The sequence below is a fragment of the Pygocentrus nattereri genome, chromosome 2 (genome assembly GCF_015220715.1).
Source record: "Pygocentrus nattereri isolate fPygNat1 chromosome 2, fPygNat1.pri, whole genome shotgun sequence".
NCBI lineage: Eukaryota > Metazoa > Chordata > Actinopteri > Characiformes > Serrasalmidae > Pygocentrus > Pygocentrus nattereri.
The window spans coordinates 7,382,553-7,390,806 of record NC_051212.1 but is presented as its reverse complement, the minus strand read 5'-3'; the positions used below and the strand labels follow the sequence as shown (position 1 = coordinate 7,390,806).

General features: G+C 42.5%; 1 pseudogene; it reads left to right on the top strand.

Annotated features, from left to right (window-relative positions):
• Positions 1 to 609: 609 nt before the first annotated feature.
• LOC119262146 lies at positions 610 to 2,314 on the top strand (annotated as a pseudogene).
• Positions 2,315 to 8,254: the final 5,940 nt, after the last annotated feature.

The window sequence follows — 8,254 nt, the reverse complement described above, 5'->3', positions numbered from 1 at the left end:
GGAATTAGTTTTATTCTGTCTGTTTGTATGTAAAACAGAGAATGTGAATATATCCAGAGTGTGGCTAACGACTCCGCCAGATCTGACTATGACAGCTTAACTAAAAGAACCAGAAGGACACACAGACACAGCAGCACTCTGAAAGTTTGGCATCCCTCCGCTCCACCGTCCACAAACCTGAGTATCCATGGACCCCTGGATCTTTATCTAAGGGGGAACATTACCTACCAAAAGCTAAATTGAACAAGTGAGTTTTCAGCCTAGTTTTAAAGATTGAGACTGTGTCTGAGTCCCAAACATTTTCTGGAAGATCATTCCAGAGTTTGGGGGCTTTATAAGAAAAAGCTCTTCCCCCAGCTGCAGCCTTATGAATTCTAGGAACTATTAATGAGCCAGCACTCTGGGATCTGAGTAGTCGTGATGGCTCGTAATAGGAAATAAGGTCTTGCAGGAACTCAGGACCGAGCCCATGTAGGGCTTTATACGTCAATAAAAGAATTTTAGAATCAATACGGAGTTTAACAGGCAGCCAAAATCTCAACCCATCACAAAGACTATCAAAACATGGCCTGAAGGAGCTTCCTCACAGCTGCAAAAGGACCAACTGGGATGTCTGAGGATCAGGACCTGGAGAAGTACACATCATCTGTACTGTGCTACATCAAAAACTGTGTGGACAATGTTACAGTGGACAAAAACATCAAAGTGTACCCAAATCAAAAGCCCTGGGTAACAAAGGAGGTCCGAATTCTCCTTAATGAGCGGAATGCTGCCTTCAGGTCTGGTGACAGAGCCCTCTACAGTGTGGCTAGAACCAACCTGAAAGCAGGCATCAAGGAGGCTAAGACCACCTACAAGAGGAAAACTGAGGATCACTTCAACAACAACGACCAGAAGTTAAGGCACAACAGTTAAGGGTGACGCCTCACTGGCAGAGGAACTTAACTGTTTACTCTTTGCTCAATATGACGTGAAAGCAGCAGAGACATACACTAGACCTCCACCAGTCTCTCACAACCACATCCTCAGTGTACAGGAGCATCAGGTAAGACATGTGGTCAGGGCAGTGACCCAGATAAGTGTGTGGCAGGAAGTGTGCAGAAGGTATGTGCAGACGAGCTGTCTGAGGTCTTTACAAAAATCTTCAGCCTGTCCCTGTTCAAATCCATCATTTGATCCATCATCATCAATCATTCAAATCCACCATCATTTCCACACACACACAGCAGAGCGGGTAACACAGATTTCTGCCACGGTAAAGAATAATTGTTAAAGTTCATGTTGAAGTCTTCCCTGAGAGAGAGAGAGAAAAGAGAGAGAGAGAGAGAGAGAGAGAGAGAAAAGAGAGAGAAAAGAGAGAGAGAGAGAGAGAGAGAGAGAGAGAAAAGAGAGAGAAAAGAGAGAGAGAGAGTGAGAGAGAAAAGAGAGAGAGAGAGAAAAGAGAGAGAGAAAAGAGAGAGGAGAGAGAGAGAGAGGAAAGAGAGAGAGAGAGAGAGAGAGAGAAAAGAGAGAGAGAGAAAAGAGAGAGAGAGAGAGAGAGAGAGAAGAGAGAGAGAGAAAAGTGAGAGAGAGAGAGAAAAGAGAGAGAGAAAAGAGAGAGGAGAGAGAGAGGGAGAGAGAGAGAGAGAGAGAGAGAGAGAGAGAGAAAAGAGAGAGAAAGAGAGAGAAAAGAGAGAGAGAGAGAGAAAAAAGAGAGAGAAAAGAGAGAGGAGAGAGAGAGAAAAGAGAGAGAGAGGAGAGAGAGAGAGAAAAGAGAGAGAGAGAGAAAAGAGAGAGAGAAAAGAGAGAGAGACAGAGAGAGAGAGGGAGAGAGAGAGAGAGAGAGAGAGAGAGAGAGAGAGAGAGAGAGAGAGAGAAAAGAGAGAGAGAGAGGGAGAAAAGAGAGAGAGACAGAGAGAGAGAGGGAGAGAGAGAGAGAGAGAGAGAGACAGAGACAGAGAGAGAGAAAAGAGAGAGAGAGAGGGAGAAAAGAGAGAGAGAAAAGAGAGAGAAAAGAGAGAGAGAGAAAAGAGAGAGAGAGGAGAGAGAGAGAGAAAAGAGAGAGAGAGAAAAGAGAGAGAAAAGAGAGAGAGACAGAGAGAGGAAGAGAGAGAGAGAGAGAGAGAGAGAGAGAGAAAAGAGAGAGAAAGAGAGAGAGCAAAGAGAGAGAGAGAGAAAAGAGAGAGGAGAGAGAGAGAGAGAGAAAAGAGAGAGAAAGAGAGAGAGAGAGAAAAGAGAGAGAGAGAGAAAAGAGAGAGAGAAAAGAGAGAGAGACAGAGAGAGAGAGGGAGAGAGAGAGAGAGAGAAAAGAGAGAGAGAGAGAAAAGAGAGAGAGAAAAGAGAGAGAGACAGAGAGAGAGAGGGAGAGAGAGAGAGAGAGAGAGACAGAGACAGAGAGAGAGAGAGAGAGAGAGAGAGAGAGACAGAGATAGAGAGTGTGAAAAGAGAGAGAAAAGAGAGTGAGAGAAAAGAGAGAGAAAAGTGAGAGAGAGAAAAGAGAGAGAGAGAAAGAGAGAGAAAAGAGAGAGAGGAAAGAGAGAGAGAGAGAGAGAGAAAAGAGAGAGAGAGAGAAAAGAGAGAGAGAAAAGAGAGAGAGAAAAGAGAGAGAGACAGAGAGAGAGAGGAAGAGAGAGAGAGACAGAGAGAGAAAAGAGAGAGACAGAGAGAGAGAGGAAGAGAGAGAGAGAGAGAGAGAGAGAGAGAGAAAAGAGAGAGGAGAGAGAGAGAAAAGAGAGAGAAAAGAGAGAGAGAGAAAAGAGAGAGGAGAGAGAGAGAGAGAGAGAGAAGAGAGAGGAGAGAGAGAGAAAAGAGAGAGAAAAGAGAGAGAGAGAAAAGAGAGAGGAGAGAGAGAGAGAGAGAGAGAGAGAGTGGTTCTGCCTGGGAGGAGGATTGGGGAAGGCGTATGTGGTAGAGAGCCGGGGCGGGTCGTGTTGACATCCTGCTGTATGTGTTTTTTGGGTTAAATCGCTGCGCGGAGCCTCGTTTGTTTTGCTCTTATGTTCTTTTGGTTTTTTGTCTGTTGTTCGTATCTGTAAATTTTATCGTTGCAGCGCCATTCTGGACCTTTTTGTTGTCCTGGCTGCCCTTTTCCACTACGACCACCCCGGCAGTCGCTCCGCTGCGTCCAGTGGTGGAGACCCACAGGTACGTCTGGTCCTCTCAGTGTAACAGCGCTGTAGTGTGGATGATGCGGTGCCTGTGACCCCCTGAGTGCTGTGTAGTGCAGCTTTAATCGGCCTGAGCAGAGACTACAGATGGGAGAACAGGGTCCACATGGCTGGAAACGGTCCTGCTCGGTTCTGTTTCTGTGAAAGCAGCTGGAAAATGATGTATGAAGCAGACCCTGGGATACTTTTGGGGAGGGGTCTTCACATATTATTGAATGTGGCTGCGCTGGGCTCTAGTTCTTCTAGTTAGTATTCAGTGGGCTATTCAGTCTGGACACACTGAGGAGGTCAGTACTGACCATCAGCGCACTTAACACAGCATTTAGTCTAAATATTAGTATAATATTTACTACTTTTACAAGGCTGTTCACTTTCTTTTATTTTATTTTATCATATAAATGAATCTCTTTAATCTGTAGGCCGTATATTTTGTATAAAAACCAGACACTGTAGACGATCACTCATCATTTCTTTTCTATATGTCTATATATTTATGCTTATAACTCCAGTTTTTTACTGGTATAAGCTGTAACCAACAGCTGGAAGGTCATAGAGCTGGTTCAGTCACGAGGGTGGACAGGTTGTTAATGGTGTTCACTACCAGATGGTGTTTCTCTGCTTTCTGTGTGTTCACTCTGTTATATTTGAGGTGAAACTCAGCTAATATTTCATATTCACACTGTAAATTGGAGACAGACTGCAGTGAGTTTGACTGTAATTAATAAGGAGCATGAAGTGACACTGTTAACAGTGAGTCCAGCTGGGATCAGATACACTGACCACAGTATGAATGAAGCTTGTTGTTGGTGTTGTTCAAATCACTGAAGAACAAATTGAATCCACAAGCCTGTGTTCCTGACTTGGTGCTTGTTAGATTTTAACAAGCGATTCTGTGATTGAACTACTTTAATGATGAAAAGCAACAACCAGGGATAAAACTGCATCTTTTCACATCTTCATTTTCTCTGCATAACTCCACCTGTTCAGCTCCCTCATGTTATGCTAAGAAGAAGCAAAGTGGACAGTCCAGTGGGCGGGCATTTAGACAATGTGGGAATCTTTCTGCTGTGACTGGTTTTAGCTGTGACAGCTTTTATATGAAACAGTGGAAGTAATGAACTGGACCTGTTGAATGTGGATCATTAATAATGAAATATATTAAAGGTTTCACTGTTTCCTCCTCAGTCAGTGGGAAAGAGAGTGAGGAGTGTGATGTGAGGAAAGAGGGAGAGAGCAGTGAAATAAAGAGGAGCCTCAGTCTCAATAGACTCATTGATTTCTGTGGTGAGTTACATGAATTATTTCTTTCTTTCAGCGGTTTGATAATTAGCTGATGTGTTGGAGCCACGAAATATTAAACTGAATTAGTGCAGCATTACATTAATTTAATCATCACCGTCCTCTAAAGAAGTTCTCATTACAGATGAAGACAACAGAGAACAGACCCAGGACAACCGAGTAATGGGGCCTGACCCAGGACTGTGTGGAGGACAGAGAGCACAGATGCCTGACCCAGGACTGTGTGGACAACAGAGAGTATGTCATTATTGGCCCCTCCCACTCCTCAATGTGCTTTTCTGTTTTGGTCTAGTCCACATGCTTTCTTTGTTTTGATTCCTTCCTAGTCCAGCCCCTTTGTTTTCTGACTCCGCCTCTGAATGTTGTCATCTGTTTTCCACCTGTATCCTGTTTTCTGTCATTATCCCTGTTTGTATTTAAGCCCAGTGTTTGCTGGTTTTTGTATTGGATGTATGTATTTATTGTATGTAGTGTGTAGGATATTTTTTGGTGTTTGTTATTCTGGCCTCCATTGTGTTTTTCCCATTTTCCTGTTTGTCATGTCTGTCCTGCGATTTCTCCATGTTGGCTGATTGACCCTGGACTGTCTTGACCCTGATTTTGTATTAACTGAGAACTGACCCAAGACTGTGTGGACGACAGAGAGCACAGAGAACTCACCCAGGACTGTGTGGAAGAATAGTGATGGCTTTTCTCGAGGCACATTCTATTAAAGATTACTTCTCTTTTTTCATTTGTACTAATTTGTATAAATTAATTTATATTGTTTTATTTTTATATGTTGTGTAAGCATGGTTATAAGCTGCAAACTGTAACCTTGTTAAGTAATTAAAGTGCTTGAAAAAGCGTTCCATTGTTATCTCTATTGTCATCTCTATTGTTATCTCTATTGTTATCTCTATTGTTATCTCTTATATTTTTTATTCTTTTTCCACACTTTTCTGCTATTAGTACAGCCCGAACCGCTTAACGTACAGACTCGGTTCAAACTGCGTTTCGAAGGTCTCGGTGCAGTGACTTGTGCTCTGTATGTTTGGAGTCGATTGGATTGGTAGTTTTTAATAAAATTAAGTTTAAAAATTAAAAACCTCCCATAAAAATGAACGGCGGAATGTTCAGAACTTCAGATTCTAACTGACATTGATGACGTCACAGCAGGCCACTCAGTCTCACAGACACAGCTGACCATGCAGGAAATCTGCTTTAAAATCCTTAAACTTTCATCTAGAAACTCCAGTTTAGTTTTAAATGGTAGAGGAACTTGTCCTTTCTGAAACCTCAAAATATCTCATTATTTTATCAATTATCTTTAGAGTTATGAGCATTTGTGTGGCACTAGGCACAGAAAACTGCCGCATTCACTCCCATGTAAATTTCTCAAAATCAGAATCTGCTTATTTCACGATTTTCTCTGTGTTTAACTCGTCATAACTCAGCCATTTTCTTCTCAATACACACAACATTACACCAAAATAGCCGTCAAGGGGTCTCATCTCACACCATCTATCTGCTTAAGCGACAGAGGAAACATTTCCTGGCTTATGACTGTTTGTTCAGAGGGTGCAAATCAGATTCAAACAAAGCTTCCGCACTAAGAGCTCCATAATAACAGAGTGACAGTTCATTTGAATGACCCCTCGAAACACACACATCTTTCCCTCTCACACACACCACACAGACACACAGACACACACACCACACACACACACACACACACACACACACCACACAGACACCACACACACACACACACACCACACACACACACCACACACACACACCACACAGACACCACACACACACACACACACACCCTTGCAGTGTCTTCAGGAAATGCTAGTTCTCTCTTGTTGCTCGTCTTTGAGGGCTTTGCTGAGCCTTTGATGCTGTAGCTCTGTAAACGTCCCTACAGTGGGACCAGTGAAGGATTCTAATCTGATCTTAGTCTTACTTCTCTGCTCTTTTTACACAGACCCTCACTTTCTTCCTGTGTGTTGATTTAATGCCATTGTTTCTGTGTCATTATTAAGTGTGTGTAGACTTTATAAGAGAAACACTTGATTTTGCTTTGGTTTTGCAGCAGAATCCAGTTTTTCTTAAAGGGAGTCTCACTGCTGCAGACAGATGGTGTCACACCAGACACTGTTATGGTAATTCTATGTCGGGATCCATCGTTTATGTGGAGTTTCAGTCAAATCTTTTCAGTAAAAGTGTCATGTTTATATTTTTGATCAGTTTATTTAAAGTGTTGCTTTCTTAGTTGATCCTGTTTTCAACATTGTAGCCTGTAAATCGATGTTAGACTGATGTCACTGACAATTTCAGTGACCCTGTAAGACCCCAGAACCATTTATTTTAGAGTTCATCAATGCAGGGGTGACCTGAGAAGAAGCAGAGGCAGTAACTGTTACCAGTGTAGCCTAGTGTGCCAGTTATCCTGCTGAAGACTGCCTCAGTCAGACACCGCCTCAGTCAGAGACCGCCTCAGACAGAGACCGCCTCTGACAGAGACCACCTCTACCAGTGCAGTTTCTAAAGCTTTACCATCCAGTCTTCAAACAGAGATCTTTTATTTATTAGCTTTTATTTGGTATTTAGCTTTTAAAACTGTAAACACTGTCTGACCAGAGGAGGACGGGTCTCTCCTTGTGAGTCTTGGTTCCTCCCAAGGTTTCTTCCTCCAGTCTGAGGAAGTTTATACAAAGCGGCTCTACTTTGTTCCTACTGAGCAGTGCATTATGGGCCCAGAACTTAATCAGCAAGTGTTTGTATGAACACGAGAGAGAGGACATGTGGCTGAATAATGCAGAGCAGGTACAGTAAGTATTTACAGTGTCTGTGACTGTTTAATTTGCTGGATAAAACAAACATTCTGCATTATTTACTTCTTATTATTAATTTGTTTCTATACAATAAAGCTATTTTTTCTGTTTTGTGTCTGATGTAATGTTTTTTCATTCACTGTTAAAAAAGTGTCCGTTCCACCTAAAAAACCGTTAATCTTTACCTAATTCCAGGCCTTGAAGACACTTCTAACCAGCTACTGTCCTGTTCCTCTTTGTCGGGGTTGTTTAGCCAAAGAATAATAAACTAATTACAATACAAAACTGAGCTTCAGAGGACTTTCCCCTTCACCACACCATAGATGTGCATATCACAGTGGATCTACGTTAATGCCAACAGTCATTAGTGTGTCTGAGGGGACTGTGCTGTGACTGACAGTATCCCTGCTGTAAGAGCTCTAGTGTTGATGTTCTGATGGAATGAGTTCATGTTCAGATGTGTTTTTATAGCTGTAGAGCTTCTTGGACATGAAATGACCTGCAGTGCTGAGCAGCCCGTCTCTGCAGAAAAGGGTGTGAAGAGTTTTGAAAAAGTTCACTTTACCATGAAAGGCTGATGCTTCTGTTGTGGCCTGTGAACAGTGTGATGGTTCCTGTACATCAGCCTCATGTACTGTGTGTTTGATTCAGACAGAATGTTATTATTTCCTCATTTCTGGGTAAAATGTTGGGTCTGTGTGTGTTTGTGTCTCATCAGATGAATTTAAAGGTCTGACAGAAAACTGGATGGACTGAAAGACTCACTGAGGCTCGTATGTTTTACTCTAGAATGTCTTTATACTCGTCCACAAGGCTGATATGACAGAAGCCACACAGAATATTGTGGAATTGTTTTGGACCATGACGTGTCCAAGTGGTCTTGGGTGAGCTGCTTGGAACCAGAGTACAGTTGTCTTCCTTCTTATCCAATATGCTCAGTGTTGTCCTTTACATTGTCTGTACATTTAATAAAGAACTCGGAGCAGA